This window comes from Tenrec ecaudatus (genome assembly GCF_050624435.1).
Source record: "Tenrec ecaudatus isolate mTenEca1 chromosome 1 unlocalized genomic scaffold, mTenEca1.hap1 SUPER_1_unloc_14, whole genome shotgun sequence".
Lineage (NCBI taxonomy): Eukaryota > Metazoa > Chordata > Mammalia > Afrosoricida > Tenrecidae > Tenrec > Tenrec ecaudatus.
Window position 1 is genome coordinate 3,136,244 of NW_027457554.1, and position 26,631 is coordinate 3,162,874.

General features: G+C 58.8%; 1 pseudogene; it reads right to left on the bottom strand.

Moving 5' to 3' along the window:
• Positions 1–9,881: 9,881 nt before the first annotated feature.
• Positions 9,882–25,649, bottom strand: LOC142435782 (cytosolic phospholipase A2 beta-like; annotated as a pseudogene).
• Between the last annotated feature and the right edge of the window lie 982 nt (positions 25,650–26,631).

Here is a 26,631-nt window from a genome sequence, read left to right on the forward strand (position 1 = left end):
ATTACATAGAGGGGGGCACGAAGCTTACAAGCTAGTGCCCAGACCTACAGCCACAAGGCTGGTGGCTGGAGGAGGTCTGTGTGCCCACTGTGGCTGCAGGAGGGACAGAGGGGCCTGCAGGGGGGGGCCACTGGGCCTCATAGACCTTCCAGGCGAGGCTACAGGAACTGCAGCATCTCTGGGGCGAGCTGAGGGCCAACTGTAAGAGGAAAGAGGCCACGCTCCAGGAGGCCTGCAAGGTAGGACTGTGCACGCCCTGGGCCAGGATGGATGGGACCCCAGGTTGCCCATTGCCCACTGCTCACCCCACGTCCTTCTCGGGCCCTGCGTACGGGGGAGCATCTGGGAGCTGGAGAGCTGGCTGCATCCTGTGCAGGGGGAGCTGCGTGTCCCTGGCAGTGGATAGGACCGTCCTTGGGTGGATGATCTCCTGGGGGCACAGGCAGACGTGGAGGCAGCAGTGGCTGAGCATGCTCAAAGGGCACGGAGCCTGCTGGCCCGGGCCTGGGCCTTCATTCCTGAAGGGCTCAGCCTCAACGTGGAGGATCCTGCCCGGCTGCTGCTTCAGAAGTAGATCTGCCTGTGCCCCCTCCTCCTTTCCTGCAGGAATCCCACCCCTGTCCCGAGCACACCCACTCCCAGCACTCCTGTGACCAGCATGAGGAGCTCACCTTAAGACTGTCAACCCTGCACCACCACCACACCCTGACCCCCCCACCCCCATCCCTCACCCCCACCCCCCACACTGACAGCAAGCTAGAGAGCCTGCGGGAGCCCTGAGGCCCGGAGCCTCCTTTCCCAGTACTTTAGGGACACTGATGAGGAACAGGCTTGGGTGCAGGAAAAACTGGCCCTGGCCACAGCCCAGGACAACGGCCAGAGTCTGAGCGAGGTGCAGTACCTGCAGCAGCAGCACCAGGTGCCAGCCCACTCCAGGATCAGAGGGGAGGGTGTCTACCCCAGCAGGGAGCAAGCACAGGGCCCTGAGTGACCACTAGAGACTACGAGAAGACACAATGTGGGGCCCAAGGAGGAGCTTCTGCCTCAGCCGGCTTTGGGACATCCTGGGCTCTTTGCTGACCATGGAGACAGGGTCCATGTCTATGGGGCCCCATAAGGCTTCATGGGAGTCTCCCAAGTAATGGCCTGTTCACATAGCAGCCCTGGAGACCTTGCGTACTCCACAGAACTTGGAGCAAGAGCTGCACAGCCGGTCCTGGCCAGGATGGTGGAGGACACAGGGCACAAGCTGCAGGCTGGCACTTTGCCACCCAAGAGGTGGCAGCTGAGGTGCAGCAGCTGGAGAGCGCTATGCGCTGCCTGTGCGCAGAGGCAGAGCAAAGAGGCTGAGGCTACAGCAGGCTCAGGAGGCCCAGCAGCTGCAGATAGATAGAGGTGAGGGGCACGAAAAGTGGGGGTCTGCCTGGTGTCCAGGGCTCAAGGGGACTCCTATGTGGGACCCAGACTCTCGATGTGCCTAGCAACTCCTCTAAGCGCTCTCTTGTTCCAAGGCCTCTCTTCCACACGTGTCCAGAGATGAGACCCACTGTGTCCTTTAGCTTTGCTTTCCTACTGAGGCAGAATGGACCCCATGGCAGTGGGTGTGGGGGTGTCTTCTAAGCCGGTGGCTCTTCTCAGTCGGTTATTGCATTCGAATGTCCTGGAACTTTGAAAAGATATGGACATGCAGCCTCCAATCCAGACAAAATCTGGATCTACAGGGGTGGGGCCTAGGCAGAAGCACCTTTTAAAGCTCTCCTGCCAACCCCGCTGGGAGGAGGCAGCAGACCCAGGTCCAGTGGGGAAACAGATAAGCCACTCTGGACAACCGTCTGGCTGGAATCACCGTGTTCTTGTGACACGGGAGAACTTCGTGGGAAAGGGAAAAGAAAAGGCCACAGGGCTGCAGGGGACCTCGGGGAAGGAGCTGTCTTGCTTCCTGAGAACCAAGACTGCCTTCAGAGTAAACTGTGGGAAATAAAAAAGAAACAGGGGGCGGGCTTCTAAAGAGCAGCCAGGTGGGCCGGTGCACTCCTTCTCAAAGCTGCAAACCCAGGTTGGAGGCCATGGCCCGCCCGGCTGTCACCCCAGCTCCTGGAGGCAGAATCCTGGCTGGCAGAGCAGGGCTGTGCCCTGGACGGCATGAACACGGGCCTCGTGCACCCTGATGCCATGGTTGGAGGCCACCCAGAGCGAGCTGAAAGGGTTCTGCGGGCACCTGGAGGATTTGCAGAACTCAGACAGGTTGGCAGGGGGTGGGAAACCTAGAGAGCAGGGGGTGGGCAGCCAGAGAGGAGAGGGCAGCAATCCCCTGTGACTTTCCTGATGCAGCCCCACAGTGCTGTCCAGCTGTGGGCGGTGAGGGAGGTCCACGCAGTACGACTATGGGCAGCGGAGGCCCAGGGGTAGTGCCAACTGGAGGGAGAAGCCCTGCTCCTCCACGCCTGGCTGTACAGCAAGGTGGCCACTGCCGACTCCCAGGACTGTGGGCAGGACCTTGAGGGTGTGGAAGTGAGTCGTGCCGGGAAAGTGGATGGAGGAACGGAGGGTAGGGTAGATGCTGGGTGGGCTTAGGGGGCAGGAGATGCCCTGCGGAGTTCTAGAACCAGGGCTGAGGGATGTGGGAGCTGTTGGGGCCAGCTGGCCCTTTCGTGAGTTTTAGGAGCTGCCTGAACCCTATCCACATTGACCCTCTCCAGCCCCACCTTTGCAGATGCTGGAACAGAAGTTCAAGGTCTTCCGGGAGAAAGGGCAGAGTGTGGGGCTGCCAGGGTGCAGGCTCTGAGGGAGCTGGCAGGTGCCCTGGAACTCGACTCCCCCAGCTCCATGGCCCAGAGTCAAGTCCACAGGAGCTGGGTTGAGGCCACATGGGTGAGGCTGGACAAGGCAATGAAAGCCCGCACAGAGGTGGGTGCCGAGAGGGACAGGCCAGCGACAGCCAAGGGGCTCGGGACGCAGGGGCCTACCCCAGATGTGTGTGCGTGTGTGTGCGTGTGTGTGTGTGCTCATGTGTAGGGGTGGGCATGTGGGTGTGTGCATGCGTACTTCTGTGTGTATTCTCGTGTGTGCATGTGTGTATGAAGGGGCATGGCTGACTCCAGCTCCCAGCATCAATCAGCCTTCCCCGTCCAACCACGCTCCTTCCTGCCCCCAGTTTGGAGTCCTTCAGCGCAGGTCACCCCTTGTGGCAGGAGCACGAAGTGGACTCTCCCAATGCTCCCTGAGCACAGGCCGCAGTTTCGTTGGGGGCACAGGCCCTGCTGGTCTTCTTGCTGACCGCCACTCTTAGAGCTCCCTGCCTCCCCTCCCCACACCCTCCTTTCTCGGGATCTGGTGTCTCAGTGCACTGAGCACCTGACAGGTCCTGCAACCGAAATCCTGGGGCTGGGTGGCCACGGGGCCAGCCCTCTCCACACTGACTGTTGGAGGTGCTACAGGCAGACCCCCTGACAGGCAGCCCACTCGCTCCCTGAGCCGCCGTCCTCATGTGCTCAGGGCTCCCCATATTTTTGCCTTCCACCCAACATGCGTGTCCAGACCCTTTCCTCCCTCGGGCCCTGCCTGTGGCCCCTGGGTCTCATCAGGAACCTGCTGTGATCAGAGGAAACCATCTTCTAACCACCAAAGGGCCAGAAGGTGCGAATGTACAGCGATTATAATAGGTAAAGGTCACAGTAAAGTCACAGAGGACAGGAAAGACAGGGGCGAGAGAATACAATACAGAGTCAGACATGTTTTATTAGGCATTCTCACTTCAGCTCCTCTTGATGGACCACGTGGAACTGGGAGAAGTGGAACCTTTGCTATCTTGGGACGTGTATAGGGAGCCTGGAGACACACCTCTTCAGTAGTGACATGGGTCACAAGGTGGGTGATATCTATCGTAAGGCCCCTGTACTTGAGCTCACCAAGGTGAGGAAAGCTAATACCTGCATTGGGGGAAGCTACAAAGGGGGCTGGGTGTCACGGTGGGAAGAGAGGGCAAAAGGATCACATCTGCTTCTACACAGAGATACAATCCGCCATGTGCTCACGTTAAGGCAGCCTAGCTGTTAACGGAGAATCCGTGAGAATGATTTTTAAAGTAGGATAATGTACTTGGACTTTACCTCTAACTTACCAAAGTAGAGGCTTTCCTACCGTGGAACACCAGCTTTCCAGATTCTCACTGTTATAAGTTAGGGAATAGAGTCTTCGTCCTATTTCCCTCCGTGTTAACGCCCCACAAATCCCCAAGCCACAGTCTTTGCTCAAAAGGAGGTGGCCCTGTTCTCAGGGAGAAAGTTGCTGGCCCTCCTTCCCGCTGTGCCCTCGACTTCCACAAGGCGGCGCTCGAGCTGTGGGGCCACATGCAGAAGGTGGTCCTGGTGGAGGGTGCTGTCCTTGGCCACGACCTGGCGTCTGTGGAGGTCCTGCAGCGCCAGCACCGCCTCTTGCAGGGAGGGCCCCAGTCCCTTTCCGCCCTCCGCGTGAACCCCTCTTTGTAGGCAATGGATGGATGAGGAGCCCTCGCCCCCAGCTGATCTCAGGCAGTACTGCAGCCTGCCCCTGCCCCCTCTGCGATGGGGGGTGACGAGCCTGGGCTTGACCTAGGCTGGGGTACAGCCAGGATGGCCTGCAGAGTCCTGGGTGGAGAAGCATTCAGCCTGCTCTTTGCCAGCTGCAGAGGGAGCTGGTGGCTGTGGATGAGGTGGTGGTTCAGATGGGGATGGAGGCCATTCAGGTACACCCTGCGGTCCAGGAGGGCCTGGCCGGGCAGCTGGCTGAGGTGCAGGAGGCCTGGGCCACCTGGACATGAAGGCCTGGGAGCAGGACCAGCAGCTGGAGTGGGCAGCCCATGGCCATGCCTTCCTCAGGCACTGCCAGGAACTGCTGTATGTGCCACCCCACCTGGATGGGGGCTCGCTCTGTCCCATGAGGGTGGGGGCACCCAGCTCTTCCCTGCCTCCTCCCTGTTCTGCCCTCCTGGCCCTAAGACCTGTTCCCATGCCCTGTCCCCCACCCAGCACTCGGGCTCAAGCGAAGCAGGCACTAGTCTATATCCTCAGAAGGGCCAGCTGGGGCCAAGGAGACACTGGGGCAGGAGCTCTGCCTGAGAGCCCAGGCAGTGTGACCGGCGGGGTAGCAGCTGCTGGACACCAGCCACGTCATAGCCCCAGAGATGTGCGCGCTGAGGGCTAGGGCCAGGGTGGTGCGTGGCCAGAGCCCCCTTTCCTGCTTCTCCCTGCTCCACGGTAACCCAGTCCTGCCCCACCCAGGTGACACTCTGCGCCCCTCCCAACAGCCCTCTGCCCCCCAGGTCACAGCGTCTCCGGGAGCTGAACAGGCAGCTGCAGGAGCTCCGGACGACCTGGGCCCTTCACCAGGAGCACTGCCTGGTGAGCCAGGACCAGGAGGAGCTTCGGGGAATGCTTGGTCAGGCTGAGGTCTGGCTGGCCTCCTGAGAGGACCTCCTGCTAGACCCTGACTGTGGGGTGATCACAGTAGAGGGCCACATGCCTGGCACCAGGACTTGGAAAGGCAGCTGGCGGCCCAGGAGGAGAAGCTCACCCAGCTCCAGATGTAGGTGAGGGTGTGGAGGGCGGGACTGAGGAGGGGTCGAGGGGCCTCAACCTGCGGTGGAGTCCTCAGAGCATTGATCCGCCCTGAGGGGCACCCCTTCGAGGAAATAGCCGCAGGGTCCTGTCCTCCGTGGGCAGTCTGGCTCTGTGGGGTCCATCACAGCGTCTTCTGCCCAACTGCTCCCTCCCCTCCTCCTCCTGGTTTCCCCATCTGAGAGCTGCCCTCAGAGCAAGCCCTGTGGGACACAGAGGGTCACTATGGGTGGAAACCAATCAATAATCTCATGGGTGCAGAGCACACTCTGAGGAACACAGGGGAGGTGACACTAGCTACAGAGAATCTGAGTGGAGCGAGGGTTTGTAATCCTTGTGTAGGCTGGGGGCGGGTTGATATCACAGGATCCTGTGGGACTGAAAGTGAGGACCTGAGGGTGGATGGGCAGAGGGAGTGCCCCATCCTCTGAGGCAGGAAGGTGGTCAGCTAGGGTGAGCACGGAGGAAGATGAGCAGGGGCTCTGCAGTCACACAAATGTCACCTAAGAATCTCACTTTAGTATAAAATGTTTGTCTCCATTGCAAAGCCACCTCTAGCAACTAGGATCCCCTCTCTCCCCATATGGAGCAGACGAGTGAAGAAAATCAAAAACTGAAGCAAAGCAGTCCACAGGACTAACGGACCACCAACACCACAGCCCTCCATCATTGTCCTGGAGACCAGGAGAGTTAGATGGTGCCCAGCCACCGCCTCAAACTGCTCTGGTTGAGCTCAAACTGGCAACTTGTGCACAGCTTGAAAGCCAATGGAAGTCGACTTCATGAAGAGAGGGCATTACAAGTTTGACAGGGACTACTGGATCCCCGAACCAGGGCCCTTCAAATCCAAAACAGAGCCCATCTCCGGGAATCACCCCTGCCCAAGCAACAGTCGAGCTGATAAAGTGAACGCATGGCACCTGTGAGGCACTTGCTTCCCAGAACAAAGGGGAACATTTGCCCTCAAAGTTCAGGAGGGAGGGAGGGGCCAGGGAGGAGGCAAGAAGAGTGCTGTGTTATATTATGAGGGCTGCAAACAAAATGTGTAGAAATTGTTAAACTGCTCTGCATGTTTTCACTTAAAACAAAAACCCTCTATATTAAAATTCATATATATATGTGCATTATATGTGTGTATTTATATATATATATATGTATATATTAGTCAAACCCAAGGTCAGAAAAAGGCATGCCCCGGGCTTCTGCTCGTGGCAAGGTCAGTGGCCTGAAACCCATCAGAAAGATGCGGCTCGGCTGTCTGCTCCCGTAGTGACAGCCTCAGAGAGCCGCAGGGGCCGTCGTGTGCTGTCCTACAGGGCCTCCATGATAGAAATCGACTCGATGGCAATGATTTGAGTGCTTTGAAGGTCAGAAACTGTAGACAGTGATCTATAAATGTCCTTCTCTCCTGTAAGGTGTCTGTAACACAATCAAAGGAAAACAATCGGTCTGCTCTCCAGATCTTCAATGGGACCATTTCCAGGGAGCCTGGCCACACATTTCCAGGCTGTGCCTTCTCAGATCCGCTGGCACTGCTAGGAAGGTTGTGGGCCCTGCAGGGGTGGGGGACTCTCCAGCCTGCTCCCCAGCAATAGAGGCACTAGGCCAAGACTGGAAGAGCCCCGGCGGGGGGAGAGTGGGGAGGTTGAGGCAGTCACTGTGCCCTGCTTCTGAACTCTTCATGTGGCTGCTATGGTCACCCTTGACCTCAGGGAAGGCCAAGGGTCACCAGGGCAGAAAACACTTCCTTTTTATGGTGAGGGCCATATCGGGTCTCAACTCCACTGCTAATTAGCTGTGGTCTCTAGCAAGTAACCCAGCCTCTCGGTGCACCCAGTTTCCCCAGTGCTATCTGGAGTCCCCAGAAGGGCCAGGTACAGCGAGGCTGCTTGCAGCTGGGCCAGAACCAGCAGCTGCCCTCACCGTGCCCTGAAGCCAGAAGCCCAGAACTCAAAGGCTGAGCTTTTCTGAAGGTCGTCCGACAGGGCCTCTCAGCTTAAGTAAGCGGTCCCAAGCTCCAGGCTGCACAAGTTGCTCCCTGGAACACGTGGCCCAGGCCCCCAATATGGGCACACAGAAAGCCAGTTCACCTCTCAGGACAGTGGTGGTGTGACTGGATGTGGACATGCCCGCATGGCCCACTCGGGGCTCCTGGAGCAGGGTCCCCATCTGCTCTGCACCTCCCGCACCAGACACTCACTGCCCTGGGACTAAGAGAAGCCTCACCCCCACCCGCCAGGCAACCCATGGTCCCCGGGCAGCTTCTGGACCATGTCACTCCCTTCCCCAGACTTGACGGCTGTCCCACCCACGGGCTCAGCCCTCTGTACTCATGCCTTTCCATGTGTGCATGTGTGTGTGCGGGCGCACCTGTGATAGATGTTCACGTGTTTTTGGTAGATGCGTGTCCATCGGTGTGGTGTGTATTCATCCAGGTGTGTTTATGGTATACATGCCTGTGGTATGTCCATCCATGTGTGTGTGTCTGTGTGGTGTGCGTCCATGGGCACACACACACATCTGCAGACCCGTGCGATCCTTCAGCTTCCTGCTGCTGGCTGGTCTGCGGAGAAGAGCAGGCCCTCTCGGAACGCCTTGCCTACTGGAGCAGCACGGGGTTAGGGCAGCCTCTCTTGGCATAGTCCCAGCAAGCTTGCCTGGACTTGGCCTCCTGCAACTGTGCCCTTTGGCCTGGCTTCTCCTCTTCCCTCTCCAAAACAACCTTGGCTCATGGGCAGCCTGCTGCCTCCCTGTCCCTTGCTGTCACAGTCCCCTGCAGCTCTCCCAAGGCACAGGCCCTGTCGCCCTCCAAGGGGAGAAGAGAATCTAGTCAGGGGTCAGAAGGTGGAGGCAGAGAAGGCAGGGCATGGCAAGGCTCTCTCTCTCTCTCTCTCTCTCTCTCTCTCTCTCTCTCTCTCTCTCTCTCTCTCATGTGCAAGCAGGAGCCCCTGTTCCCCCCTACTCCCACCCCCCAGAATGTGCAGCACCCCTGAGCCCACCACCCTCCACCAGTGGAGACATCCTGGGGCACCATCTCCGCTGTAATTGCCCACCTCCACGCACTCTCCCATGGGGTCCAGTTCATGAATGGGATGAATGGCTGGGGTGAAGCCTCATCCTGGACACAGGGGTACTGAGCAGTCACTCCTGCCCTGACTCTCACTCTGTGCCCAACATGGGCGTCACTCAGCCATACATTGGGGTGAAGGGGGAAGGGGAGTGTCATGGGAATCCACGTGGTTACCAATGCTAGAGGAACATGGGGTATTGGCAGGGAGGTGGTGGTGGGGCAGGTGTGACCCAGGGACCCAACATTCATTCACTGGGCCTCGCTGCTCCTCCACAGGGGTGGGTGGGGCCAGAAGTGACCCTGGGGCTGTAGGTGAGTGGGTGGGCCCAGAAGTGACCCTGGGGCTGTAGGTGAGGACGTGCTCCATCCAGGTCACCACATGGAACCAGCCACAGACTGCCCATGCAGGCTCGCCACAGTCTAGCCAGGCCACCACGCAGCACCCTGGGAATGGGCAGCTCCTGGTAAAAGGCAGCCCTTCCGAGGTCACACCTTCCTAGGCTCTTCCTCAAGGTGCTCTGACCCCCACCCAGCAAAGAGGGCAGCTACTGGCTGGGAGGGTGGGGCAGGGCTGCCCAAAGCAGACACCTCCTACGGGGCATCCGGCTGGGAAAGGGTGGCACAGCACCAAGAGGCTGGCAACTCTTTGCGGGGCCAGGGAGATGTGTCCTTGTCTTGTTTCCTAAACTGGTCTTTGATGGTGGTACCAAAGGTCTCCCCATTCGTAGCAGCAATGACATCCTCAGACCGTTGGTGGGACGAGTCCTATAATGTGTGCAGGCCCCGAGTCCCTGCGTACAGCATTCAGAGCAGCAGGGCGGGGGAGCCTGGGACCCTCCCCCCAGTGCCAGCAGTCTACACCGGGCCCAGCCACCCCGAACCCCAACCCCACCCCATTTGCACCCCGGCTGCCACAGCACCTCTGCACCCCACCTCTCCCGGTGCTTGAAGAAGAGGCCCACTGTGGCCTGCTCCAGGGGCCCAGGGCCCAGGACCAGAGCAGCTGCTGAGCTGTGGCAAGCCCGTAGTCACAGCTTCAGTTCACAGTGCAGATGGACCTCTGTGAGGTGCTGGCAGCTCCTGCCCCATCTGGGGTTCCAGGGCATACACCCAAGGCTAGGAAGTGTGCTGCTGGGGCCAACCAGGCCCTCTGAGGCCCCAGAACACTGGGGGATGGCTCTCTGAGGCTGAGGCATGGCGTCACTCAGGGCGGGCTGTCAGCGCTGCCTCCTCTTCAGCAGGGCCTCGCGCAGGGCAGCCGGCAGCGGCTCCTGGTTGTTGCAGATGTTGTAGTGGGCCAGGCCCAGAAGCTTGTCCAAGTCCTCTTGGCTATAGGTCACTTTCGAGTAGTGGTAGGGGGAGTCAGACGGAGACTTGTTCAACCGGCCGGCCTCCTGCTCCTCGGGTGTCCTAGGGACCCCTGTGCAGAGAGCACATCATGGGCATGGAGGGGCAGGGTGCTGGGGTGGAGGGCGGGTCTGCTGGGTCGGGGAGGCTGGGACACCAGGAAGGGGGTGGCGGCAAGCTGGCTCACCAGGGGCTGAGTGGTCCTGGAAGGAGTCGTTGACCAGGGGGAAGTGCAGAATGACTGGGGCCTCAGGCCGGCCGGGATCAGAGAACTTGTGGCACTCCCGAGGCTGGCGCTCCTCATCAAGGCTGGGAGAGATGGGCGGGAACGGGATGCCCTGCTCTTGGCACATGCGGCCCACCAGCTGCAGCTGCTGCAGGGGCACAGAGGGCAGGAGAGGGCTAGCCTTGGGCTCCCTTGGTCCTGGACACTGATGTCACATAGGACCAAGCATCAGTCGGAGTTGACAGCCGTGCCACAGACCCTCAGAGCTCCACCAAACAGACTGTAGCCATCGCTGAGGCCAGCCATGAAGGGCACACACCTCTCACTAAATTAACACAGAAACTAAACGCTGGGGTGTCGACGGCCTGCAACCAGCCGTGGTGCAGGTGCAGCCAACCAGATTCACCATCACATCCTCTCCCCATTGCGGAGAAAGCCCCCTGATGGAGCGTGAATGAAACCCCAGTTCTTTTCACAGGGAGCGCTGGTGGTGAAGCAGTTATGTGCTGGGCGAGGTTCTGCAGGGTCAGCACTGGGAAACCACCCGCTGCTCCATGGAGAGAGGGCCGAGCACCACGTTCCTGAACTTGTGCCTCCACGTTGGTAGCCACAGACTCTCCCTTAACAGCCATGCTGCCTTCAAGTGAGCACATGGCTGGTCTGATCTCCCTACAGAGGCAGACATCCTCTGGCTCTCTCTTCCTGCTGTCGCCCAGCCCCCCTCTCAGCTTCCCCCAATGCAGCTGTTAGGCTTCCTCACTTGTGAGCTCAGCGTTACTGTCGATCCCACCCACCTTGTGGCGTATGTAACTACTGAATATGCATGTCTTAAGGCTACCTGTAACTACCCCAAGATAATACAGATGCTCTCTCTTCCCCCACTTCCACGTGGTCCATCAAGAGGAGCTGAGGTGAGCATGCTATCATAAAACGTGCCTGACTCCTTTATTGTACTCTCGCTCCCCTATCTCTCCTAGCCTCTATGACTTTACTAGACCTTTACTATTTTATCGCCATACAATTGTGCCTACTGACCCATTGGTTGTTAGAGGCTGATTTCCTGTGACAAACTGCTCCGTGGGCATTTTTACTCCCGTAAGCAGTTCGATCTCGGAAACACACCAAGGGGGACCCGGTGAGTCAGCATGGACTCCATGGTGGGGATCCTGGTTTGGTTGTTTTGACTGGTGTGGTGGTTAGATATTATGTCCACTTGGACCTGCGTGAAAGTGCAGGGGTGGAGTCCCACCTGTCACTCAGGTGGAAGCCTGGTGATCCCTCCTTGGAAGGAAGGGGAGAAGCTATGAGCCTCTTCTTCCTCGCTGGGATTCTGTCTCCAGGGACGGCCCCATGGGGCCACCAGCCTGGAGAGCCGCCGACTTGGCCGTGTTCACGCCAGCCTGGGCATTATCTGCCTGCAGCTACACAGAGGCTGAGGAAGGTTCTGACTAGCATGGTCTTGAATCACACTGGGCTGGGATGCCTTGCTGATCTAAAATGACTTCTTGATCTAAAGCTCTTTCTTTCGACACAGAGGAATGTTGCTGCTTTTGTTTCTCTGGACAGCTCAGCCCATAGCATGTGGGTCCCTGTCTCATAGGGTTGGGAGGAAGCCAGCAAGGCACACATTGTGAAGCCGCCCTAGCATCCTCGGGTGCCACTCATCAGCTCCCCCACCTGAAAGGCGGCATTTAAGTTGTAGTCCAGCGACAGGATGAGGTCCACGTCCCGGGTGGGCTGCAGGAGGGGCGGGCAGCTGGTGTTGACAAAGTAGCCCACGTCCAGCAGGCACAGGCGGGGCTCCCCAGGGGTCAGCTGGTTAGGGAGTTCATCCAGTTTGGTGTCTGGAGAGGTGAGCGGGGTGGGAGGGCAGCCTTGAGCACGGGTGCTGAGGACACCACGCTTGCTCCCCTGGTCAGTGGCAGTCACTGGCTGCTCCTGGAAAAAGACTCCGCCCTCAGGCCCCACCCACCTGGCCCCAGCCCTGAAGCAACCTCCAGCCCCAGCTGAAGGAGAAGGCAGGAAACTCTACTCCCCACATCCCGTGGGATCCCGTGGGGCCACACATGGAAGGCCTGGAGCCAAGGGGTGAGGTGAGGGGCCTGGAGCCAAGGCCCACAGCTCTGGGAAGACATCAGGGGGCTGGGCCCCGGTGGGAGAAGCTACCTTTCCAGGAGGAGAAGTGAGGGTGCTGGAAATAGTCTTTGTGGAACTGGAGACCACGCAGAAAGTTGTGGGTGGCCTGGGCAAGCGGGCGCCACGTCAGGAGGCCAGAGAACAACTCCCCGATCCTCCCAGCCAGGCTGGGTGGCACTTCCATCTTCAGCACTGGGACCTGCTCCTTGTCTGCACAGCCAGGGAGTGGGGCGTGGGTGCTAGCCCAGTCTGAGGGCAGTGACCCCGGAGAGGGAAAGAGCTGAGACCAGTGCCCCCACCACCACACACACACAGAGCTGGGAGTCACATACCCACCCCCAGCACCAGCCCCGGAACCTGGGCACCTACCCAAGCTGGTCAGGGTCTGAGCCTAGCGATCCCAGAACGGACTGGGCTCCAAGGACCAGTATAAGCTGTCTTGGAGGCTGGCTGCATATAGGTTGGTCCAGATACCTGGGAGCGCAGACACAAGGGGACGAGAGCCACCATTCCTGTCACAGCCTGACCCTTCCCTGCTGCCCGCCTCAGTGATGGGGCTCCCCCAGAAACATCCTCCCCTCCCCCATTCTCTCTCCAAGACCCCCTCACCTTCCAGGAAGCAGATGCGGGACTCAGGCATCCTCTTCATCAGCCGCCCCATGAAGAACTCGGAGCCGAAGAGCTCGGAGGGGATGAAGGCACCTTACTTGGAGAAACCGAGCTCGTAGGGGGAGAAATCACACCACTCTGCGGTGGGAAGGGACCGCTGTTGGCCACCACCCTCCTGCCCACCCGAACCCACGCAGGGCAGCCACAAAGGAGGCGCGACTCCCCTCCAGTCCAAGTATCTCTGGGGTCATGGGTGTCTGGATTCACTCGGGTCCCGGACCAGAGTGTAAGGAGAAGGGCATGAAAAACTGTCTCCCCACACCATCCCAACCACCCCTTCCCGGACCCCTGGCCGCCCGGGGCCTCAATCAGCTGCCTCGACCTGCCTCCAAATTCAAAGGTGGACAGGCCGTGCCCCTTAGTGTTGAGGGCATAGTACATGGGGAGAGGTTTCTGGCCGTGCCTCAGAGTCTGTCGCTGCTCCAAGAGCTTGTGGACATTAGGCTGTAGGGAGATACCTCCGTGTAAACCCATTGCTGCCTGTTCTCTGGAGATCTCCCCTCGCCCTGCTACCCAGCAGGGCTGCCTCCAGGTCCAGGCCCGTCCCCGTGGGCCGCCCTTCTGTACCCCATCATGTCGCATGGCCTCATTGATGAGGGCCCAGAGGTTGGTGAAGCAGGCCGGGTGTTCCCAGGCGAGCGCACTCCTCCAGCTCCTGGTAGTACCATTGCAGCTGGCTGGGAGCCAACACGCCCAGCTTGTTCTTGGTCACCTGCGTCTTCAGCAGTACGGTGACGCCCCCCAGGTCCTTCTGCGACCACTCTGGATCCTTGTAGAGGTTTTCTAAGGTCCTAGGCAAAGCCAGAGTTCGGGGGCAGACAGGTTCCTCTAAGAGTCCCCCGAGACCTCACACCCCTTCGGACCTTCTCTCCCAGGGCAGCAGCCCGCAGGTGCCTTCCAGCTCCATGGAGACAGCCGAAGCCCATGGGGCACCTTGGGCATATCGCACCTGCCACCTGCCTCCTCGCAGACCTTCCAATCTAGTCAGGGAGGCCAAGGGGGCACTAGAGAAGCCTTACCACAGGCACCCCTGCCTCTGCCCACTCACCCCCAGATCCGACACTCAGCCTGCTCACCAAGTGGAGCCCGAGGCCCCTGTGATGTAGAAGACGCAGTCCAAGAGGCCCAGCTCCCTGAGGCCGGTCAGCTGCCCATACAGGGAAGTCATTGCCCGGACCCCTCCACCTGTAGCCATGATTGCCACCACTGGGACCTGGAAGGGCAGAGTACAGCTGGGGTCAAGGGAGGCCCTGCGGGGACTTCCAGTTGGTGGAGGGGAGGTCAGGGTGCGCCGGGCAGTAAAAACCACAGGAGGAGAACACAGCAAGTCAAGTGGCCACTCAGTCCCCTGCCCCTGGCCCCACCACCAAGTTAGCGTAGGTCAGAGTCTGGTGGGGACCCATGGAGCGGGTCTGAGTCAGAGCAGCTGAGGAGAGTCATGTCAGGATAACCTCCTTCAGCAGGGTGGGTCCTTTCGGGTCCTGTACGCTCCAGGGAGCGTACAGGCCACAGGCCTTATCTCCCCATCCCCAGCCTGGGGAGTACGGCGGTCACTACTTAAAAGACGCAGGCTCACCTCAAAACCCCCAAATCAGCGTCCCTCTCCCCTTGCAAGGAGCTCATTTCCTTAGGAGCCAGCCCAACCAGCAGAGAGGCCTGGCCAGATGTCCACCGAGTTGTCTGAGAGGCCCAGTCTTAAAATCAGCTCCAGGCCAAGGGCCAATGCCCAGAGAAGGGTAGCTACCCCTGGTGGGGCCCGTGGTTCTGACACTGCTCAGCCGCATCGGGCCCAAGATAACATCAAGAAAGCTCCGGGAAGTACAAGGGGGGTAGGTGGGCAGACGAGAGGCAAACACAAGTCCGCCTTACAACCAACCCTGGTCGGGCAATGGAAGTGTGGAGGCCCACTCAGCTCAACACTCGGCCTGAGACCCCCACACTCCTGCCCAGCCCGACAGACCTCGTCCTCCTGCAGGTCTCCCTCCAGCTGCAGGGCCTGCTGCAGGGCCTTGGCCACCACCTGCTTCCTCCTGCTCAGGAAGGCCTGCTCCTCAGCACACAGCTCGAAGTCCAGGCGCACGGCTAGCTCCCCTGCTCTGGGGGTGGGGTGGGGGGATGGACGGACAGTGAGGCAGTGCTCATCCTCGTCAGAAAAGAGGACACTGGGCCCATCTCCCTGCAAGATCCACGTCCATCTCTTCTCTCCCTTCAGCCTGCGTGCTGAAGCTCGGAGAGTGAGGTGGGCATGGTGGGCCCAGAGCCACACCAACACGCCCGGCATGACAGCAAGGCCAGCTGTCAGATGAGGGTGTCCCTGTGGCCAAAGGTGGCCCTGAGTCTCAGCTTCTCCCTCCCCTGCAACGCTGGACCAGGGCTACACTGGGAAGGGGGCACGGGGGCTGAGAAGGAACAAAGGTGTTTAAGTTGGGGCTGCTTATGCTCCTAGACACTGAGGGCCAGTAAAAGTTCTTGAAGGCCCAGCCACGTTGCTTCTACCCAAAAGGTTGCTTCCTTCTGGTCTTTGTGCTCCTCAAACCAGGCGTGTTACTCTCCTCAGCCCCCACCTCTCTCCCACCCAGTGAGGCCACACGCAGACTACAAGGCTGAGGAAGGACCCTCTCTGCTCTGAGCACCTCCCCAAGACTGGGAGCTCCCTGCTGCAGCCACCCGCTTGCTTCCGGTCCTCCAGGCCACCCAGCTGCACATAGCGCCCTCCCTCCCCCGGCTGCTCTCCCCCAGCCCAGCCTCTCACCTCTCTTCTTTTCTCAGCTCCACCTTCATCAGAGGCTCCTGCAAACCAGCAAAACACCACTCAGAAAGGCTGGCACCTCCACCCCAACTTCGGCCCTGGGATGCCCCAGTCATCTCCACAGGGATGCACCCCCACAGCCCAGCCCAGGGGCTTGGCCCAAAAGAAAAGGGAGAGAAGGAGTCACCCCCTGCCCCCACCCCCGCACTGGCCTGAGGCCCTGTTCCACACCCACATCAAGGTCTCTTCCTCTGAGTGAAGAGTACCTGGGACGTAGGGAAGACCAGCCTCAAAAGCTGGTCTGATGGCAGGGCCCTGAGTGGCACCTTCAGTTGCTCCTGGGGGGCATTCTGCAAGGGGACAAAAACTGTACACTTACCCGAGTCTCAGAGCAGGGGTACCACCCGGCCCTGTGGGCCTGAATTCCAGGGGGTCAGTGGGGGAGCACCCTACCTGCAGGTGGATACTCAGCTCCTGCTCCCAGCAGGTGGGGAAGTGGAAACGGAAGGAGTCGCTGCCTACGGTGGCCTCCTGAGATCCCTCGTAGGACCCGGGGACCACAAGCTGAATTTTCCCTTTGACTCTGGAGAAAGTAACCGAGGTAGGGGTCGGAGGGGGTTCCCTGCCCGTGAGGTGTCTCCCGCCCCTGTGGCTGGCAGAGGCTGGGAGGAGTTACCCCCAGCCCAGCCCCCTCGGAGCAGGGTCATGGGAAAAGACCAGGTCTTGGTAAGCCCGGGCAGTTTCACCCCCAGCCCCTAGCCTTCGGAGGCTAAAGGTGGCTGGCAGCTTCTTCCAGGATGGGCAGCTGAGGAAGGGGGAAGACATAGGCTGAGGGCCAGGGCTGTCCTGGTGACCTGGGAGACTCACCCTTCTGGTCCCCGGCCTCCTCCAGCCGCACATGCAAGCGGGAATGCTCACGGGCCTGTGTTGGGAAGAGGAGATTCATATGCCGCCCCTCCCACGCGAGGATACCTCACCACTACCCATTCCCCTGCAGCCCGCGGTTCCTGCTCCTCAGTCCCATGTCCTCTGGAAATCATAGCCCCTCCCACTTTGCTCTTTCCTGGTCCAGACAGACTTGCAGCCAGGAGGGCAGGTGAGCAGATGGCCTGAGGGAGGGTGTGTCACTCACCACTACAATCCCAAAGCACCACTATGATCCCAAATCACTACTGTGATCCCAAATCACTACTATGATCCCAAATCACTACTATGATCATAAAGCACTACTATGACCCCAAAGCACTAATATGATCACAAAGCACTACTATGATCACAAAGCACTACTATGATCACAAAGCACTACTATGATCCCTTAGCACTACTATGATCATAAAGCACTACTATGATCACAAATCACTACTATGATCCCAAAGCACTACTATGATCACAAAGCACTACTATGATCCCAAATCACTACTATGATCACAAAGCACTACTATGATCACACAGCACTACTATGATCCCGAATCACTACTATGATCCCGAATTAGTACCATGATCCTAAGTCACCATTACCATCCCAAGTCACCACTATAATCCCGAATCACTACTATGATCCTGAATCAATCACTACAATGATCTGACTCACCACTAGGACACCGTTGCTGGTGAGCTGCTCCGCACAGTCTGTCCTGGGAAAAGCCATGAGCGGGGGTCAGGTTCTTGCCCCCAAGGAAGCCTAGGCAGTCCTTCCAACCACAGAGGGTCCCCGGGGAAGGACACCAGCCCTGAGCGCACGAGGCTCTCTCCTTCCAGAAGGGACAGATTTGACCCAGAGCCCCTCTCCCTACCTCGCAACCGCCAACTCCCCTGACCCCCGCAACCCCCAACTCACACACTCCGCAGGCGGAATTCAACGTCAAACCGCTCCCCACCATGAAAAAGCAAGTTATAAAGGTAAGACGTGTGCATGTATGTGGGCATGCATGTGAGTGGTTGTGTGCACATGTGAGTGTGTGTGCATGTGTATCCACATGGCGGTGCATGTGTGAGTGTGGCAGTGGTTGAGTGCGTGTGCTTGCGTGTGAGTATACCTGTGTATGTGTGTGAGGCTGCGTGTGGGTATGAATGTGAGTGTGTGTGTCAGTGTGGGTATGTGCAGATTCCAACCCAGATGCCAGCCAGGGGAGCCAATGCAGGGAGGGCTGCTGTCCATAATGTGGCCCCGAGGAGGGGGCCGCTCCTCGGGAAGCAGGTCCTGGTTGACAAGGGCCTCAGGCACCAGGGAAACCTGACCTCATGGTCTGTAAACAAGTTCTTTGAAGAGGGGCATTTAAGCAGCATCCCGTTGGTGGTACCGAGGGTGGCCGCCCATGTGGAGTCTTGCCTGCAGACTCAGCAAGGAGCTCTGGCGCCGGAACTCCCCAGGCAGCAGAGTGCCCACGTCAAACAGCACTGACAGCACGGGGTCGTCGCTGGTCAGCAGGTCCTGGTCAAAGACTTTCAGCTCCACCATGTTCTGGAAGGGGAGCAGTGGGACAGGGCCATGGGGTGGGGGGTGGGGTGGGGGTGGCACTGGGGGTACGCAGGGCTGGGCTGAGGCAGGCCCACCTTGATCTGGCTGTGCACCCGGAAGTGGAAGCTCTGGTTCCAGACAGGGTTTCTGTAGTTGTTGACAGTGTGCGTCTGGAACCGGTGGTTGCAGGCCGTGGTCAGCCACAGGGTCACACAGAAGTCAGGGTGGGTCACTTGGAGGAGAAGAAATGAGGGCCAATTCTCCCCCAAGCCACGCAGAGTTCACCACCAGAGGGATCCCTGGGGACGCACCAAGCCCCACCCTCCATCACCAGCCCTTGCCCGTCACTCTTTGCAGGCCCTCCTCCCAGGACCTCGCAGGCCCAGCCCTCCTGCCACCTCCCACCGTCCCTGCCCTGCTCCAATTGCAACCTCAGTTCCCTTCTCCTCTCTCGGTCAACTCACCCACATCCCTGGCAGGCAGGCTGTGGGCCTGCAGCACATGAATGGTGTGCAGGCAGGTCCCGGGCAACTTGGCCTGCAGAGCAGCGGGGAGGGGCCAAGCTTGCTGTGGGATGACATGACCAAAGGCCGCAGGCAATGGAAGGGAGGTTGGGGCACCTGTGAGGGCTCACCCTGCACCAACAGGGCCAAGGCCACCCAGAACCCCGAGTCTAGAAGAGACAGGGCACGTCCATAGGAACTTACACAATGCCCATGACAGGTCTGTCCCAAGGGCTATCCATACATTAACTCAGCCGACTACTACGCTGCCTCACGAGGAGGCGGAGGCATGGAGAGGTGACCCAGCAACTGGCCGGAGACCCAGAGGCAGGATCGCTGTGCTCTCCGCTTCCCTCTCCTGGAACCAGCAGGCTCCCATCTTGCCACCTGTCTGCCCCAGCCCATGCCCTCGCTTACAAAGCTCTGGGTGGGCATACAGAAGGGCATGGAGGGAGCGGCCTGCTAGGACTAAGCTCCTGCTTGCTCACTCACTCCTCCCTGTGCATCCCACCCCTGGTCAGGGGGCAGTTCTGGAAGCCACCTCTGTGCTGGGGCAGGTGGGAGGTTACCAGGCCAGGCAGCCCATGGGCGCCAAGCCTTGTGCCCTCCAGGTTCTCCGAGGGCAGAGAAACAAAGGACCCCAGGACTCCATCCCAAACCACCCCGGGCTCTGGGCTGAAGCCCTGCCAGGTGCGCTGGGGCCAGGGAGCGTGTGTCAGCACACCCTTTCACTGGCCTCCCAGCTGCCATTGGAAATCCCAGCTGCCTGCGCCCAGGGGTTCCTGGCAGAGGAAGAACCCGGGAAAGTCACCCATCTCATCAGTCTCAGGCCCCGACAGCCCAGGCAACTGACTCAGAGGGAGCAGGGGAGCAGCCAGGAGCCTCTCCCTGCCTAGAAGCTCTGTGGATCCGCAGCCCAGCCATGCCCCTACCCAAAGCTGGCAAACACGCCCCCTACACCTGAAGACCACCACGGCCACAGCCCTCCAGAGAAAGCATTAGCCAGGACTCAGGTGGGCAGCAAGGGTCAGAGTGGGCTCCAGTGCCACGCCAGTCTTACCAGAGCCATGAGGCTGGGGGTCCCAGGCGGGGTGAGCAAAGGCAGCAGTAGCCACTGGGCCGAGGACTGTGGTGTTTTAAGCCAAAATCCAAGTATGTCCCAACTGGCCTCCCTAGCCCCTCCCACCTGCATCTTCCGCTCCGCCCAAGCCCCACACCCTGCCCAAGAAATGAGGCACCTCAGCCTATACTGGGGCTACTGACACCCTCCCATGGGCTCAAGGTCCCCCACCCCTGCTGGATTCCTGGAAAACCCACTGCCCCCAGCAGACACCAACTGGGCCTGCCCAGCCGGGTCCTGCTTCCAGGACAGCTCACCAACCACCCGTGTGAGCAGGACAGGAAGGCATGGCTTGGAGGGGCCACAGGTCTGGGCAGCCGCCAGAGGTAGGGCAAGGGCAGAGTCCCCACCAACAAGGCTTGTAGAAACAACCAGGTACCAGTAGGACAGGAATGCCCAGTCTCCACTGAAGCAGACCCGGAGGAGGGGTGTATCCGGAGCCTATCATCACAGCAGGGGAGTGGCTGTTACTAAAACAGCTCTTCAAAGCCAGGGCCTGGGCCACCTGGGTCCCCAGAGATGGCCAGGACTGGAGCTCCAGGTGGGCACCCAGGGGAAGGGGGCTCATCTCCCCTTTTGTGGGGGCAGCAAGAGAAAGCCAGTTCCTTCTGCAGAGGAGCAGCCCAGGGGTGGGGGTGGGGCAGTTTCTGTCCCCTGGTCCCTGTGCCGGTTAAGAGACACAGGCTCGTCCCCAGGCAACCAACCCTATCGCAAAGTAAACCAGAGTCCCAGTCAATAAGCCCTGGCAGAGAGTTAAAACAGGGTTGGCCTGCCGGCCAGACCGGAGTACAAGCTGTGGTCCCTGGACAGACAGGGAGCTAGCTCCTCTCTCTGACGTTTCCATCTGAACCCTCCCCGCCCTCCTGGAGACACAGAAAGCCACAAGGAGAAGGTACCACATGGAGCCTCCCTGGCTTTATTGAGCATGTCCTTCGAGCGAGCGAGCGGGCCCTTACAGAAACCCTCTCCACTCCCCAGGGCGGCCAGAAAGGTAGGGACCATCATTATATCCACTTCACAGCTTTACAGAGGAGGGAGGACGCCGCAGCTGGCCTCCACCCACGGGGCTGCTTCACCTGCGTGGCAGCTTTCTGGGAACCCTGACCTAAACACCTGCCTGGCACTTCCTGGTCCTCCTCCTATCACCCACGATAGTCTCCAGGGTCGGTCCCAACCCAAACAGGGTTCTGGGTCAGACAGATTGCAGGGTGTCTCTGTGGGGGCCCATCTGGGGAGGAGCCAGAGTGCCCCCTGAGCTGTGGGGGAGCACGTTCCCTGGGGGCTCCACTAGTCCAGGCCTGAGGCCTTGGTGAGGGTGTCGAGCAGTTGGAAGTAACTGTACTTGAGGTCATACTCCATGTCGTACCAGAAGTTCACAGTGGGGAGAGCAAGCACAGGAGTGGGTGGCCCAGCTCTGACCCAGAGCCTCCCCAGCCCACCCGCTGGCCGAGGCCAGCAGCTCCTCACCAGCAATGCAGCCCTGGGACTGCTGCACATGGTGGAACCACAAGGCTGGCAGGTAGAGCATCTCGCCGGCCTGCATGGTGCAGCGGAGGGCCTGGGCCCCACGGTACTGTGGGTACCGGGACAGATCTGGTGTCAGGGGATCCAGTGGAAGCCAGGGCACCTGGGGACGGAGCAGGACCGGGGAACTCGGCCTTTGGCCTTGCCAACGGTAAGGGCCAAAGATCCCCCTCCATCCGCCCTGGGAAGCCAGCCCCAGAAGGCAGGACCTTACGGAGGAAGGGGCCACCTTCCCAAGACCTTTGGGGCCCGCTTGCTCCTCAGAGATGGATGAGCTCGCTCCTCCCTGAGGCCCAGGGCCAAGATGGACACCTTCTCCATGGCCTCTTCATCCACCACCTCAAAGGTGCCCGCCTCAGTGAGTCGGTAGGTTGCTGGGGTGTACAGCTCTGATGCCAGAGAAAAAGGGGTAGCTCAGCAAAGAGTGCTCCCAGCCCCTCACACCTCCTCCCAGCCTCTCCTGTTGGCTGCCTGGCCCCAGGGACACAGGCAGGGAATCCTCGCTACCCTTCCTCTGGTTTGGGGCCCATGCTTAAGGCAGGCCCCAGCCCTACCATAGGGGATGAAGGGTCAGTCGCTTGGCGGGTGTAACAGGAAATGTTTCTCTCCAGAGAGGACACAGTAGAGGTTTTCGTAGTGGTCCTTGTGCACTGCCAACACAAAGAAGGTCCTGGGCAGATTTGGCGGAGCAGGGCACATGAGAGGCAGAACCTGCCCACCCAGAGCCTTGCGCCTCAAGACAGCCAGGGGTGTAAAAACGAGAAAGTCCTGCGAATAAAGATTTCAACCTTCCATCCAAAGTGTCCCCTGATGTCTCCTTTACGCCCAGTACTAGTTCAACTTAGCCAGTAAAGGATCTCCATCCCTCTGCCATGAGCATGGTGCTCTTTTAAACTCCATCCGGGCTCAGACTGAAAACAGCCTCTTCAAAGAACAGCCAGGATCCTGGAGGACAATGAATTTATAAGGGGGGAGGGGGAATCCCATTATTTTCTACACAGTTTCTGAAGCCCCCTCATTTCCCTCAGGGAGAAGAACTCGGGAAGGGAGGGTGAGAACGTTTGAACCAACTAGAGGGACTGAATCAATGTCACTGAGCTGTCAGCGTAGAAGCTTGGTGTGTGCTTTTGCTCTGTGTATTCTCAACGACATAGTCAAACCAGACTCCAGGAGATGCCCAGGGGGGGTCTGGGGTGGAGGGCATTCCAGATCCCAGCCACCAGGGACTTGGCACTCACCACACGCCCCATGCGGGTCATCTCTCCAAAGAGGTAAATATCCACGCATAGGGTTCTCCCAAGTTCACCTCCGGGGCCAACGTGCCCTCTGAGAGATGTCTAGTGCGCCCCCACACCAAAGTCATCCCACCCACCACGCTGCCACGCCGCTCCTCCTCTGTTCGCAGAATGGTAGACCGACCCTCCAGGCCAGCCTCCCACCCTTGGCCCCATCCTGGCTCCTCCCTGTCCCTGCATCCCAGAGACACCTACAGGACGTCACTGCGGCCGCCTCCCCCAGCCAGAAGTTCACCGCTTCTGGCATCTTCCCTGCAGGACAGAGGAGGAGAGTTAGGAGCGGTTCTCCCCTGCAGGTTGGGTCTGGGATAACACCCAACAGGATGTGGGCAGGGGTGCTGCGTGCGAGCGAGGGGCATCCCAGGGTAAAGTGGCGAAGAGGCCATGGTTTGGAGGGCTTGGGGAGTGGGCCCAGCCCCCCACAGGCAAAATTAGAGCACTAATCCTTTGCAGTCGGTCAACAGTCAAGGCTTCCAGGGCGGCAGGGCCTGACCCTGGCCATGGGGTGGTGGGTGTGGCCCAAGACAATCAATGTCACCGAGCTGTCAGTGTAGAAGCTTGGTGTGTGCTTCTGCTGTGTATTCTCAACGACTGCCCTCTGCCCCAGTCGCCCCCTCTCACCCAGAGCCTCGGAGGCCCAGGGCATGTGGGGCTCCAAGTCGGGCAGCAGCTGGGGCAGCTCGGTAAGCAGGTTATAGCACTGCTTCTGCACGTAGAACACACCAGGGTGCCGGCCGCTGTCCTCCAGGACGTCCAACACACCTCACAGGGGCAGCAGGCGCTCGGCTGGCATCACAAAGTGGTCTCCGCGCACGGAATCAGCATAGCCATCTGGGGTCACCGCTACGCTCACCTCCGTGGCGCCCACCATGGCCCTAGGGGAAGGGACTCTAAGAGCATGCCCACATGCCACAAGACAGCTCGCCCATCACCCTAGCCCAGCCCAGGGCTGCACCCACCTCAGATAGGGGAGTGACCAATTCTGCAGGGCATTGCGCACGATGCAGGGCCTGCTGGGGCAGACCCAGTCCCGGTAGAAGTGCAGTGCCATCGGGGCCTCATCCAGGTAGGGCACGGTTGGAGGCACGCCAAGCTCTTAAGTGGGGTGGGAGGTAGATGTTGACATAAACAGCACCCAGCCACTTACGGATGAGATGCCCTCTCTGGGCAGGCCACAGGGTATCACTGGGCAGTGCTCACTGGGGAGGGACCAAGAGACTCTGGACCACCAGAAATAGAAGGGGATTTTCAAGGAGGAGGCTGCCGCACGCCTACTCCAGGAGGGGCCACACAGCCCAAGAGCACGTGAGCAACATACTCTGGTGTCAACTTGTGGAGGGGTGGAGTCTAAGCTGTCATTCAGGTTGCAGCTTGATGACCTCATTTGTAGGTGCCCTCGATAATCAATAGCTCCCTTCCTGTGAGACATTCCTGCTGACAAGACACACAGAGCTACACTAGAGCCCTGGAGCCGCAGGGCTCACTTGGAGACCCCTGCTAGCGCTGGGATGCCTCCACCACCACTGGGTCCACAAGGCTTTCCACCCACTGGCCTGTGATCTTCCTGCATCAGCACCATTGCTTGTGTTTCGTGAGTAGGAAGAGGGATTTATAGACTGGTATCGGACATATGGGCTAATATCAGACTTAAGGACTTGATCTGGAATGGGCTGGGATGTTTTCTTAACGTACAATTTTTTTTTGATATAAAGTTCTCTTTTAAAACACATATAAGTGTCTATGAATTTGTTTTTCTGGTCAACTGGGGCTAACACAACGGGACTCCTGCTTGGCCCAAACCCCAGTCCTCCCTGGGGCCAGACCCTTGGTTAGCTTCCCTAGCTGCGGTGGCAGACCTCTAGCGAAGTATAGAAAAGCAGCCTCAGGCACCACGCAGGGAGCTCCCCGTGGCTGGGGGCAGCAAGATGAAGGAAGAATGCCTTCCAACTGCGAATATTCACTGAATATTTTGGAATGTGCTCAGCACTTGCCTTGGCCAGTGTGAATGGGTCCTTTCAAGATGCTGACAGCCTCATCGGGGAGACATGCCTATAACCTGAACGCCCTGGGTCTTCCATGATGGTACCGTGCTGTGTGCTGCCTGGGTGGCTTTCTCTTGCTGCCCTTCATCGCACCCTTCATAAACATCACTGACTCCCTGTTGTGCTCCTGGCTGGCTCCTCGTCTCACCGAGTCTACCTACAAACACTCCCAACCTCCCTCGCCCTCACCTTCTCCCTCTCCCATGCCACCTCCTTTGAGGCCCCTCCACTCACAAGTCACCCCAAGAGCCTTCCTTCCCCCAGCTGGCTATCCTTCTTCTTTAGGAACTTGTGAACCACACCACCCACCGCCCACCCCCTCCCGGCCCCAGCCCACAACCATTTCTAGTAAACAAACAACAGTTGCCCTTGAGTCGATTCTGGTTCCTGGTGACCCGGGATGTCAGAGTGGACCTTTGCTCCACAGTTTGTGGCCCTGACTTTTCTGAAAAGGATTGCATTTCATTGGGGGTCCTTTAGGAGTAGGCAAAGTGCACCGACCTTCCCATTAGTAAGACAAATGCTTAACCATGGACACCACCCCGGGGCTCTGAAAAACTCCTCGTTCCCTTCCTGCGTGCATGTCCACTTGACCACCTGCACCGTCAAGCACACTATCTACGGGCCCTGGTGGTGGCACGGTGCTTAAGCACTTGGCTGTTAACCAGGAGGGTATGATCTCAGTCCACCAGGTGCCCCTCGGGAGAGAGACGTGGTGGCCAATCTGTTTCCTCAGACACAATACGGGGCAGTTCTACGACTCCAGTGACAGGTTTGCAAACAGGTTAATATACTATCTACTCAATTGATTTCCACTGGATAGCTGTCTCTGTCCCCGGCTAGAATGTGATCTCCATGAGGGTGGGGGTGTGGGTTACGCCTTCCCAGGATGGAGCACAGTGCCCAGCACGCCCATGATCCCCAGTACACACTGGCTTAATGACTGGATGAAAGACTTACAATATCTCCTGCCACAGTGAACTAACTGGTTCCCCTGGCTTAACTCCCCTCCTTCCAAAAGCATTTATCACCCCAGCTCCAGACATCTTGAAAGGCAGCCTCATGTTGTCACTCTGAGCAAACCTCCTTTGATGACTTACCACTTGGAGAATAAAGTCTGCCTGGCCTTGGTAACGGGGCCCAACCCATTCTTCTCCTCTGATTAGCCTCTGCCTGAAGCCGGCCCCTTACCACACACCCTCCCTGCTCCCTGGCCCTGCAGCTCCCTCCATTCTTTCCCTTGGGTAGAGAGGAAGGTCCCCCCTGTGCTTCAAGGCCACTGCCCTCCCCCTAAACCACAAGGTCGCGCGCCTCCGGTGAAGTCATCCGATTAGTCTCACGGTCAGTGGGAAAGTGGGGATGTCTTTAGCTAGATCAGAAATTGGAGCTGAATAGGAAGGTCCCAGGGGACCTGGGAAGGTGGAAAGGGAAGAGCTGATTGGTACTTGAAAGTCACTGGCAAAGAGGCAAGAAGGATCCTACCTAGTAGATACAGGAACGCGGAGGGGTGACACGTGGCCAAGCTGTGCCAGCCCACTGTAACAGGCACCGCGGAAGATGACTCAGTAAACCCCTGAGATTCTCACAGAAATTCTTAACAGAGGTGCTAACTGCTATTTTTAGCCCCTTTATGTTTTCTACTCTTCTTCCATTTTGATTTTCTTGCATTTGAATAGATTTCTTTTGGGGTACGGTCACTCTTCTATCCCAGGGCTTTGAAATGAGAGAATTTCAAAGGAGATCGAGACAATTCCTTTGACCCCATAATTCCTCTGCTAGGAATTTAACCAACCAAAATCACATGGGCAAAACGCTTCCCTCTCCCGAGCGCACCAACCTCTCTCCGACTCAGGGTGTTTGCCTTCCGTGAACTGCCCCCGCATGTGTCTGCACACTCC